This window comes from Pelodiscus sinensis, chromosome 3 (genome assembly GCF_049634645.1).
Source record: "Pelodiscus sinensis isolate JC-2024 chromosome 3, ASM4963464v1, whole genome shotgun sequence".
NCBI classification, from domain to species: Eukaryota; Metazoa; Chordata; order Testudines; family Trionychidae; genus Pelodiscus; species Pelodiscus sinensis.
Genome location: NC_134713.1, coordinates 132,472,080 through 132,485,012, shown reverse-complemented (window position 1 = coordinate 132,485,012; position 12,933 = coordinate 132,472,080). Strand labels below are relative to the sequence as shown.

Below are 12,933 nucleotides of genomic sequence, written 5' to 3'. Positions count from 1 at the left end.
TATTTTCCGAAAGATCCACGTCTAGACTGGCGCTTTTTGCCGGCAAAGCCCCGAGCCAGAAAAAAGCGGCAGCCATTTTTATGCTAATGAAGGGGGGCAGATTTAAATCCCTGCTTCATTCGCAATTGCGATACGCCTAATATGCATCCCTTTTACGGAAAAGGGATGCAATGTAGACGTAGCCATACTATTTTAAGTTAATTGTTTTCTGTGGCTTGAGGAAAATGTATAATACTGCTTAGAGATGTTAGATAGCATGTAATTGAATAGTCCATGTAACCACTAAAATTTGATGTGGTTATATGTTTCATTTGCATAATGGCGTCTGGGTGCTTTTTTGAAATACTGTATTTTGAAACCCGCCCCCCCCTTAGTTTAGATGGGGTTATTTTAAAAAAATACCCTTCTTTTGAAATAACCCTTACTCCTTAAAAAATGAGGTTTAAGGGTTATTTTGAAAGAAGGTTTTTTTTTTCGAAATAACCCCATCTAGACGGCGTTTTTTTTCCAAAATAGGGTATTTCGAAAAAGCACCTGGATGCAATTATGCAAATTAAGTGTGGGAAATTCAAATCCATGCTTCATTTGCAATTTCGCTCCGCTGCATTTGCATTCCTCTCTCGAAAGATGAATGCAGTGTAGACATACCCCTCTGTGATACCCCTCTGTGATGCACAGTATAAAGCAGCTAAAAGCCTTTTGTAAGAAAATCAGCACCAAGAACAGCACCCAGCCATGCACCTGAAAGTATGCAAAGAGGAGCAGAAAACATCATAAAAATCACCTCCCTCAGTTAGCATAACAAAAGTGGTCACAGTATCATAATGCTTAAATGTATAAAATGTACTTCGACATCTAAGACTTTTAATAAGTAATAGTGTGAAGGTATAGCTTGAAGTCTAAAATTGCAACCACACTGATTTTGCAACGAAAAAAATCAAAATGGAGGATTCAGACAGAATTGACCAATAGCATACAGGAGTGAAATCAAGTTCAACCAGGGAAGGCTGAGTTCACTTCAGAATACCTGATGGGAGGGATGAGTTAGGTGTGCGGGGAAAATGTCAGCTATGTCTAGCTCAAAGAAGTATCTCCCAATACGGAGGAATTATGGTAATGGCTGAAATTGAGAAAGCATCTAATCAGAGAGGGTAAAAAATTGTATATTAGGCAAGAAGTTGTCAGATTTTAGTGTGGGTGTATGAGCGGACTAGGAAAAGCACAGAACAGCAGCAGAAACAGCAGAAGAACCAGAGAGAGACAGAGGACCATAGGCGGTACAGAGGGATTCTGGAAGGAGAGCAAGTATATGTCCTTCTTGATTGTAAGGAGTATTGGGATATGGTTGTAAATAAAGCTGGATGCTTGTGTCTGAATGGATTTTTACCCTACCCATTCTATGGTTGCCAGATCACCACTCAGAATGCTATTTAGTAATGTGCAATATTGTAATACTGTCTTATACATATGTATAAGGATCTGTATGTTACATTATAATAGGTTTGGTACTATACTGTAACATTAAGTTAAGGCTTTATATATATATATATATATATATATATATATATATATATATATATATATAATTTTACACACACATATATGCATACTCTGCCTGTACCATATTGCACAACATTGTGTTTCCTGTATGTTTTGTGCATTGCCTGTATGACTTTTAATTGCAATACAACTGTGCTTTGCTATTTCTTTCTCAATGATCAAATGTATTGCAGTGGATTATTTCTGTTATTTTTTAAAAAAAATAATTAATGCTTAAGCATCAATCCTTTGAGCAAAAGACTGCATTTATGTCTTCTTATGACTAACAGAACTGGTCTGTTCTGGGAAGTCTTCTGATAATCAGAGGCAAACTCTCTGTAAAACCCAAGCAAGCGATTTAAGCAGGTCACCTCCTGTTACCCATGGAAGCTGGCCAAATTGATAATTGGTTTACAGTTATAGGCAGGCCATTATTGGGGTGGCTTGGGTCCAAATTTTGGGGTAACATCAGGGGAGAGGGCAGAGATCTGAGCAGCAAGTAAGGAGGATCTTAGGGGAGAGGCCTATTGGGAGCAGGACCTGGGGCAGAGTGGGGAGGAGAGGGAGAAGTCCTTAGGAGGCAGAGTGGGGATGGGTGGGGGTGGGGAGATGGGGACACAGTCTGGGTGTTGGTGCCCCTCCTACTTCTAGGGAGTTCTAGGGCTGACGCACAGCCTCCCCAAATGCAGGAATCACTTGCCACCCATAGCAACCGGGAAAAGTTCATCTGCCTTATTAGGAGTGATGAGCATTGTATACTTAATGGCTGTGTCTAGACTGGCATGATTTTGTGGAAATGCTTTTAACGGAAAAGTTTTTCCGTTAAAAGTATTTCTGCAAAAGCGTGTCTAGATTGGTACGGATGCTTTTGAGCAAAAAGTGCTTTTTTTTGCGGCCGCTTTTGCGCAAAATCTTGCCAGTCTAGACACACCCATTGTGTGTAGTTGTTCTGGTAACTGTTAATAAATAAAGGAGTATTGTCACTGGTAAAAAGACTTCACAGATCCTCAGAAAATTGTATGGGATGGACTGGGGTGCCTAAATTAACCAGGTTATACTTTGAGCCCATGTAAGGATATAGGCGGGGCGCCCTAAGTGTGAAGGTAGCCATGTATTTTCTGGGCCCGTCTGTATATGACACTAGTACAGTCCACTTATAGATATGTGGCTCAGGTCACCATATGCTTGAAAATATCTGTGATCTATGAGGCCTGCCCCCTGCTTGAATAGAATGCCCTTAGCCATTCAGGAATCTTCAGGATTATGGCCTTCTGTTATTTCCCAAATTAGACTTTAGGCATCCCCACAATGGCCTGTTTACTCCAATAAGTCAATCTATTAAGTATTTTGGTAGGTAAAAAGTGAGGGAAGCCGACTTTATCAGATTTGTCTGGACTTTACCAGACGTTTATCTCCAACCTTTAGAAGACTCCTCAAAACTAAGTAACTCTGTTGACCTTTGGAGGATTGACACTCAGGCATATTATTCCCTAATACAATAAGGCTGTGTCTAGACTGCATCCCTTTTCCGTAAAAGGGATGCAAATTAGACACATCGCAATTGCAAATGAAGCAGGGATTTAAATCCCTCCTGCTTCATTTGCATAAAAATGACTGCCGCTTTTTTCCGGCTTGGAGCTTTGCCGGAAAAAAGCGCCAGTCTAGACGTGGATCTTTCGGAAAATAAAGCCTTTTCCGAAAGATCCCTTATTCCTCTTAAAATCAGGAATAAGGGATCTTTCGGAAAAGGCTTTATTTTCCGAAAGATCCGCGTCTATACTGGCGCTTTTTTCCGGCAAAGCTCCCAGCCTAAATGTATTACATGTATCTGTTGTGGAACTTCAGTGGGCTGATGGCAATGCAGTTTTTGCCCACTCTAAGGGTATGTCTACACTAGCTTGTTAATTCAAGCTAGGTAGGCAAATGAGACGACCGGAGTTGCAAATGAAGCCCGGGATTTAAATATCCCGGGTTTTGTTTGCATGTTCCCGTCCGGTCGCCATTTTGAAATTTCACTAGCCCAAACTCACTGCCGGGCGGCTACACGCGGCAGTGAAATGTTAATTAGAACTAGGACTTAGTTCGAATTAATGTTTCACTGCCGCGTGTAGCTGTGCGGCAGTGAGTTTGGGCTAGTGAAATTTCAAAATGGCGACCGGACGGGAACATGCAAACAAAACCCGGGATATTTAAATCCCGGGCTTCATTTGCAACTCCGGTCGCCTCATTTGCCTACCTAGCTCGAATTAACGAGCTAGTGTAGACATACCCTGAGAAAGATCTTCCAACTATCCTGAATGTGTTTGCTGATGCTTACACAAGTCTTGGTTTCAGCCTCAACATCAAGAAGACCAAAGTGCTTCATCAGTCCTCCCCAAATGAGGTACCATACACCCCATCTGTTAAAATCAACAGAAAGGCACTGGAGAATGTTGATCATTTTCTCTACCTTGGAAGTTATCTTTCATCCAAGGCAGGTATTGATGTAGAATCCAACATTGTCTGAGCTGTGCCAGTGCAGCCTTTGCTCGCTTACGGCACAGAGTTTTTGAAGATCATTTGAACAGACACCAAACTTCTTGTCTGTTAAGCCATCATTCTCCCAACACAATTGTATGGGTCTGAAACCTGGACAACCTAAAGACATCACTTGAGAGGTATCACCAATACTGCCTTGATAAGAGCTTGAAGATCAAATGGGAAGACAGGTGCATCAATGTTCTGAAAGAGGCAAAGACCACCAGGATTGAAACAAAGATCATCCATCAGCAACTTTGCTGGACTGATCGCATTGTTCAGGATTGTCTCCCAAAACAGGTCTTGTTTTCCTAGCTGAAAGAAAGATACCGTAATGTGGAAGGACAACGGAAGCATTATAAGGGCTTGTTAAAGGATAACTTAAAGAAGTGCAACATTGACGTTGACACTTGGGAGACACCCGCCTAGGATCGCTCAAAATGCAGAGGAGTCCTACGCAACGGCTCCCTGAATTTTGAACTTGCCCGCCAACAAGTTGAGGAGGCGCAGGAGGAAGGGGAAGTTGGCTTCTAGTCATGGTCAACAGCCTCCTGCTATACCTGGAAACATCTGCCCTCACTTTAATAGAACTTGTGGTTCAAGGATTCGCCTTATCAGCCACCCGAGGGTCCACAGCTCCCATGGAAGATAATCACACTCGGCAATAAGTGATTGCCATCACCATCATCACTCTTAGCAATGTATGTGCTTGAGGAGGGTAAATTATAGATATATGAGTGGCTGTGGGTATGAGTTGCTTTGGTGCAGTTTGGAAACCCCATTATCTTAAAGACTGCAGTTGCTTCAGGAATAGTACACCCATTCCCTTGAGGGAAACCACATGTCTAATTGCCTCAGAAACCTCTGCTTCCTTGTTACTCACAGTTGAGTTACCAAACTGGTTAGCAGTGGATCTGTAAGAGTCTGGAATAGCCAGCTTCCAGGTGGTTATAGCAAACCACTTCTAAAACAGCATCACCATACTTTATGAGTATGTTGTGATGCTGGAGGGTTGGGGCAAGTGACTCACAGAGCTCCAGAAATGTAGTCTTCTTCATGCAGAAGTTCTGTAGCCATGCTGATCATTGCTAGTCTGCAAGACAATGAGATCCCACCAGTCTGTGCTTATGGCCCTGCTTCAGAATCGCTAGTTTAAATGGGCGCCATCAGTAGCATATGAGTAGCATCAGCCTGTTCAAGTCTGCCCATACCTGTATCCTCCTCCTCCTTTAACAGTTGTCTCCAGTGGGTCACAAAATACCACCGAAATGTCCACCAGTGTCTTATGAATGTTCTGCCTATTTCCTGAAACAGCAGTGATAGCCCACGCAGGACCAGTTTTTCCAGTGGTGACTCCTCCATGTGGCTGGCGCTGATTGTTGGGAGCATGCAGGCTCAAAAGACAGCAGCTCAGTAGGGTGTGGTGGGCAGGCTATGACAACTTCCTTTAAAGTGCTGTGGGAAGGAGTGTCACATTTTCCTTTTCCCAGAGCACACTATGAACAAATGGCTGGGGCAGTTCCTCTGGAAAGGTACTGAGATACCTGAGATAGTCTGGGGTGAGTCAGGTCTCTGTAGTACAGGGTACAGGCCTGAGTGCAGTTCTGAGACCTAGGTCCATACATTCTAAACCAAGGGTCAATATTCAGTGTGGATGCACAAGCTGAGTCTTAGAATCACTGCATCTGACGGCTCAAGACTCATATAGCCTAGCTTACAGTACTGTGCAGATATACCCTTAGGCACTATAGTATCAAAGTGCCTCACAATTATTCATCTATTCATTTTCACAACAATATTATCCCCATTTTGAAGATGGGAAACTGAGGCACACAAATTAAGTGATTTGAGCAAGTCTGTGGTAGCACAAGATCATGACCTTGGATCCTACCTTAATCACAAGACCCATTCTTCCTCCCTTATCTCAATTAAGCCATTTCTTTCTGATCTGTGCTCCTGAATAGATCTCTAGACAGGAGAAGCCAAGAGAACAAAACGTTCTTCTTTGTTTCGGGTGAGAGGTTAATTATACTCTTTTCCTTCTGCTCACTGAGTGGTTACTTGGGTCCTCCCCCTCATGCACCATTGTACCCCATTGTAAAACTGCAACAGGAAAAAGCAGGGAATTAATCCTGTGTTTAAGTCATCATCTAGAAATGGATAAAGTCTGGAATGAACTAGCACTGAAAGAGACTTTGTGGCTCTAGGGAACAAGAAAGAAAAGTCCAGGAAAATAAACTAATATCTGAGGCAAGATACAGATGCCAGCTTCCTCAAAGTTCTGACCTGTATATGTTTGGAAGGAGCAACGATTTTGCTTTGGCCTATTTCAGAGGCCTAATTAGATTGGGACTTCTCCACAGTTCAGAGGACTTGGATCCATTCTTGGCATTCAAATCAAAATTCTAGCACCCATTGTTTTTCCCAGAAAATTGAAATTAGGGGAGGTGCTTGAATTTACATGGAGGGGGGGAGGGCTATCAGAGCCAGTGAGGGGTGAGACTGAAGGAGAAAGTGGGCTATATGATGAATGCAAAGTAATGAACATTGGAAAACACAATCGCAACTAAACATATAAAATGTTGCTATTAAAATTAGTTATCACTCAAGAAAGAGATATTGGAGTCCTTGTGGATAGTTCTCTGAAAATATCCATTCAATGTGCAGCAGCAATAAAAAAAGCTAATGAGATATTAAGACCTATTAGGAAAGGGATAGATAAGACATAGCATATAATAAAGCCACTATATAAATCCATGGTATGCTCACATATTGAATACTGTGTTCAGCCTGGTCACGCTACACCCCAAAAATATATTGGAATTGGGAAAGGTACAGACATAGGCTACTAAAATGATTAATGGCATGAAACCGGAAGAGAGATTAAAATGACTAGGATTTATAAGCTTGGGAAAGAGACAATTCAGTGGGGATCTGAGAGAGGTCTATACAATTCTGAATGGTGGGTGGGAATAAGGAAATGTTACTTAATCTTTCACATAAAACAAGAACTAGGAATCACCAAAGGAAATTAATATGTAGCAGGTTTACCCCCCTCTCTCCATGTACCCTCTGGATAGAGGTGAGTAACCTCATTTTTTTTCAAATTTTCTCTCCATCTATGCCAATAATTTTCTATTTTCACAAAATGTGTGGTTTTTTTTAATGGATTAAAAATGTGAACTAAAATAAGCTAATTGATATGACCAAAGAGCTTCATCATTAGACTGGCAGTGAAAGGAGACACTGATTGATGGCCTGCTTTAGACTTTTGATTTCATTTTGTAAATCTCCCTCGCAGTGAGACATGCTCTTTTTTAAGCAACTTAAAGGATGTGATATTTTAAAATTCTGTTTTTGAACCATGACAAATACATTGTCTTTAATTTCTTTGGCCTAGATTGTGATATGCTAACGCATGCTGATAGTACCTTACATCAGTGGTTTTCAATTTTTTTTTTCTCATGACCCAGTTGGAGAAAATTTTTGATGCCCATGACCCAACATTTGACCAGTGTGGGATCCAGAGTGGGGCTGAGGATGAGAGCTTTGCAGAGTAGGAGGGGGGACACTGCAGCAGTGAAACCTGGTGCCTGACATTCAATGACCTGATACAGGGTTGTAACCCATAGTTTGACAACCACTGCCTTACATTATAGCTGTCCCCATTGAAATCAATGTAACTACTAGTGGAGTAAGATATTACTCAGGTTGAGTGGGGGTATTTAGCTGATGTCCCCTTCCTTTGTTTTAAGAAAACTGGCATAAGTGGGTCTGTATCAGATTGTGAGGGTCCCTTTCAGGTCCCAAAATGCCTGCTCTTCTGGTCACAGGCATTTACATTTATCTATGTGTAGATGAGTCTACATTCTCTTTCTACAGCACACCAAATGTCACTAGCTTACAATTTCAAAAAATTATCTTCACAATAATAATCCTAGGAATTAAGTTACTATTAGAATAACAACACTGATGGCCTTTTTCAAGTCACTGATTATATGGTTGAAAGGAGCCTAAGGTTTTATTTATTATTGTGAAGTCATCATGGTAATGATGTAATCAACACACACTTCCATAGTAACAAAACAGAACATCTGTTGGCCAAGCTGTTTGATCTTTATAGACAAATATATGTAATTGACTGTGTAATTTCTCTAGTTTAGACACAAAAAATAGGGTGACAAAGTTAGTAAGTACAGGTATAGTCCTTTGCTACAGTTAAATTGTTACAGTTTATGACATTGACATAAGTTAACTAATCTTACTACATTTTTCCTCACAGATGCAACTTGAAAAACAATAGGTGGGTCTTTGATGATCAAGATCCCCTTGAAGGAAAGTAGACTATATTAATAGTGGTCTTCCTCTAAGTAGGAAAGAACTAGTAGAAAAACTACTACAGTTGAGAGAAAACTGAGTGAAATTGAATGACAGATTCAAGGTTTCCCTAAATATCAGGCTTAAAATGCAAAGAACAGCAAAGGTGGAGATGAAGAGAGACATTAGTTTTGACAGTTGCTGGTATTTCAAGAAACTTTTCAGAAAGAAAACCCAGCCGACCAGATGGCGGAAGAATGTGAAATACAAAATGGCAAGTGAACAGGTCAAGGAAAAGAGAAACAGTGAAAAAAATGCCTCTTTTCTGGGATTGTTTAGAAGGCTGAGCAGTTGGAGAAAACAATACGAGGGAGAAAAAGATGAAGCTAAGGAACTGATTGCTATGGATTTATTAGGCATATGCTGTGACAGGGAGTAGAACTGGAAATGAGCATTATCTGATACTGAGTATATTCCTAGATATATTTTCTCTATTTTTCCTGCTGAATGAATGAAGGTATTTATTTCTTAGTAAAAGAAAGTGTAAACCATTTTAGTACCAACATAGTTACTTTTTAAACGTTGATATCATAAGGTCATTATTTTACTTGTTTTAGAAAGAATACATTTTGAGGCTTGTGGTCAAGCAAGCTTTTATTGCTTGCATTCCAAGTGTTAAGCCTTCAAGGGTAAAATCTTACCTAAATAAGAGTGCGTGCAATTCCACGTGAGGAAATATTTTTTGCAAGTTTGTTGGTCTTTGTCTATACTGAGCAGTGCAGTTAAATTCCCCGTCAGTATTTTAGTTAATACCAGTGAATTTCCATTCCAGTATATAACAGGCAATAGTTGTAAATCTGGTGTGAACCAATTGGTACCCTTAGGGTATGTCTACACAGCAGGGCTAAATCCGCAATAAGCTATGCAACTTAAGCTACACCAATTGCATAGCTTAAGTCAAAATAGCTTATTTCAGCTTTTGGCCCTGTCTACACACCAGTAAGTCCAAGAAAGAGCACTTTTCCTCCAACTTCCCTTAATCCCCGCAAAATTTACTACAGGTGTCGGAGTAAAAATTCCTCCGGCTGCACATTATTTCGACATTATGTTGAAATAACTGCTTGTATGTAGATGCAAACTATGTTATTTCGGAATAACACTAGTTATTCCGAAATAATGCTTCTGTGTAGATATACTTTTAGGCTACGTCTACACTGGCATGATTTTCCGGAAATGCTTAAAACGGAAGAGTTTTCCGTTATAAGTATTTCCGGGAAAAGCGCGTCTACATTGGCAGGATGCTTTTCCGGAAAAAAGCCCCGATCGTCATTTTCGCGATTGGGGCTTTTTTGCGGAAAAGAAATCTGTGCTGTCTACACTGGCCCTTTTCCGGAACAGTTTTCTGGAAAAGGACTTTTGCCTGAACGGGAGCAGCATAGTTTTTCCGGAAAAGCACTGATGATTTTACAGTAGATCGTCAGTGCTTTTCCGGAAATTCAAGGGGCCAGTGTAGACAGCTGGCAAGTTATTCCAGAAAAGCGGTTGATTTTCCGGAATAAGTGGCCAGTGTAGACACAGCCTATGGCTATGTCTACGCTGGCGGGTTCTTGTGCAAGGACCTGCAGAGCATCCACACTGCCCGCCTGCTCTTGCGCAAGAAGACTTACAGTACGGCGTCGGAAGCCAGGGTTTCTTGCACAAGAGCTACGCTCTTTTCTAAGTGAAAGCCCTCTTGCGCAAGAGGCAATGTGGACACGTGGCAGGGGTTCCTTGCGCAAAAAAGCCCTATGGCTAAAACGGCCATCAGAGCTTTCTTGTGCAAGAGAGCATCCACACTGCCATGGATGTTCTTGCACAAAAGCACATGGCAGTGGGGACATTTTCTTGTGCAAGAACCCACCAGTGTAGACATAGCCTTATTGTGCAACCAAACTACATGATAGTTGTGAGTCTGGTGTGAACCAAGTGGAACATTTATTGTGTATCCAGACTACATGATGAACTTCAAGTAGTTTGGTTCTGGTAAAATGTTAGAATTAATTTGCTTATCTTAAGATCAGCTGCATTTAGCTGTAGCTGATTGGGCCAAGAAAATGAGCTAGATGTGTCACAAAAATCAGTTTTTCTTGGAAGATTTCTGATACTTTTCACATCCATCCAGACTCCAAAAGTGCTCTGAAAATAGCCACTGACACAGTATTTCTATAGATACACATCAGTTTTAGTTCCTGCTGAAACCAAGAAATACATGAACATGAAACAAGAGGTAACAATGTATCTGAAAAGAAGTGTTTAGACTGCATTTCAGCCAAGGTTTGGGGCATATTTTATTGTAGAAACTGAACGGAGTGACCAAAAGCGCCAGGTATATTTTTAATTCCAATGGTGACAGCACAAAGGCTAAAACTGGCATGCCTGCTTCATAGAAAAATACTCAGAACAATCCTAAAGACTTTGCAGACTTGTTGACCATCTGCTGTTCAAGTCACATATTTGACTTGCCACAAACTTCATTGGCAGTTATAGTCCCAGTACATCTGGCTAAATAATTTTCCGATACTGAAGGCATTTTACACTCAAATTACATTTTCTGTGGATGGGGGACTGAAGTTGATGTACAAAGTTTACTATGCAGGCATTCCTTGGAAATTAGAGGGGGACACTTGTAGTGTTAGACAGTCATCTCTTTGCAGTGGCCAGGCTTTGGCAATCAATAAGGTCAAACAACGCCGATGAGTGAACGGAAAAACAGCACTGCTCTAAAAGTTCAAAGGCAGGTGAGTGGGCTTCTCTTACCCCCGTCTTTTATATGGGGACCGATCTGGTAGGGAACTTCGTATAAGAAAAATAAATAGAAGCTTTCTTTTACCACCGGTAGGTTCTGATTACTGAATTCTAAAAGTTGGGTAGTCTGGGTGACTGGTTGCTGGTATTACAACCACAAATATTGCTGTTAGGAAGGAACATGTAGGGGCAGTGCTGCAGCTATATTTAATAGCTCTTATCCACTTCAGCCATGCAGGCAATGTGTCAGCCATCTTTGTGCCAGTGCTTCTCCTTTGACTTTTGACATTGAGGCGCTCTCTTCCCTGCCCCCTCTTTAATGAGAGAAATAATACATATTACCTATCACTGCAAAATCCTAGTACAAACAAGATTCAGACAGTTTATACACCTCGCACACCACTTTGCTGATCCCTCTTCATCAGAGTTGACAGGGCTTAACTACAATGAGGTGGATACTATATTTTTGGGAAAGACACAGACAATAAGGTCAAAAGGGACCATCATAATAATCTAGTCTGACAATTGATAATGGCTATCCTGACTGCCCCCAGCCTTGCTGGCTGAATTTGATACTACAGGCCCTTAATCATCCTTGTACTGAACACAACGCGTCTCGGCTGGAAGCAGCACTTTTCAAACTGTGGATTGGGACCTCAAAGTGGGTCATGACAGCCCCATTTTAATGGGATCACCAGGACTGTTAGATTTGCTGGAACCTGGGGTCAAAACCAAAACTCAAGCCTCACTACACAGGGTCAAAGCACAAGGACTTCAGCCCTAGGCAGCAGGGTTCAGGGTTAGGACCCCTGGATGTACCTATCACCACCAGAGATGCTCCAGGTTTCCTACATGTCTCTGAGGTCCTCAGGTGATATTGCTCCTAATGGTGCAGCCTCCTCTTTGAAAAGTTCAGTACAAATTTAGTTAATCATCAGTATGGAAGCAGGTCTTCTGAACTGGTGGCCAAAGCATGAAGGGACATACGAACGTTTAAACGTATCTGGCATGTAAATACCTTGCAACGCTGGCTACAAAAGTGCTATGCAAAGACCTGTTTTCCCTTTCAGGGGACACATTATACAAGAAGCAGACAGCATTTGCTCCTGTAATTGTAACTAAATGTTTGTCTTTGTGACTAACTAAGAACTAGGACTGATTGGACTTACACTCTCTCAAGTTTCAGATTGTTTTGTTTGAATGCAGAGCTTTTCCAGGATACCAGAGGAATCACAGGAAAAACTATGCTGTGTCCAAGGAACTCATCTGCTTTTTCGGAAATTGTTCTGAAAAAGCAGACATGTTTTTGCCATCCTTGTAATCCTCATTCTATGAGGAAGAAGAGAGATGCTGAAAGGAGGTTTTTCCAAAATTTGGTGCCATGTAGATAGGCTTTTCCAAAATTTGGCCTCTTTCAAAAGAAAAGCAGAAGAAGATATGCAACTTGCGTATCTGTTTCCGACTTTTCTTCGCAATGTAGACCACCTAGCCTCAGTTGCACTTTTACTATTGAGAGTTTGCATTACATTCAGGAATTGATCGGAAACTTTCCCCCTAATTTTTACAGTGCAAATATTTTCAAAAATATTAAGTGAGCACTGTACACTCCGTATTGTGTTGTAATAGAAATGTTTAACATCTAAAATTTTGAATAAGTTTCAATCAAGGTTGAACAATGAAATTACAACTGTTTTAATCAGTTAATCGCATGAGTTAACTGCAATTAATTTACAGCCCTATAGAGACTATGTTTTATACTTATTGAGCAAAATATCC

The 12,933-nt window shown here is 41.0% G+C and overlaps 1 long non-coding RNA gene across 1 annotated transcript; it reads left to right on the top strand.

Moving 5' to 3' along the window:
- Nucleotides 1-7,810: 7,810 nt before the first annotated feature.
- Nucleotides 7,811-8,924, top strand: LOC142827983 (uncharacterized). The gene is made up of 2 exons (XR_012902830.1): nt 7,811-8,255; nt 8,339-8,924. It is a non-coding gene; the product is annotated as an uncharacterized LOC142827983 (long non-coding RNA).
- Nucleotides 8,925-12,933: the final 4,009 nt, after the last annotated feature.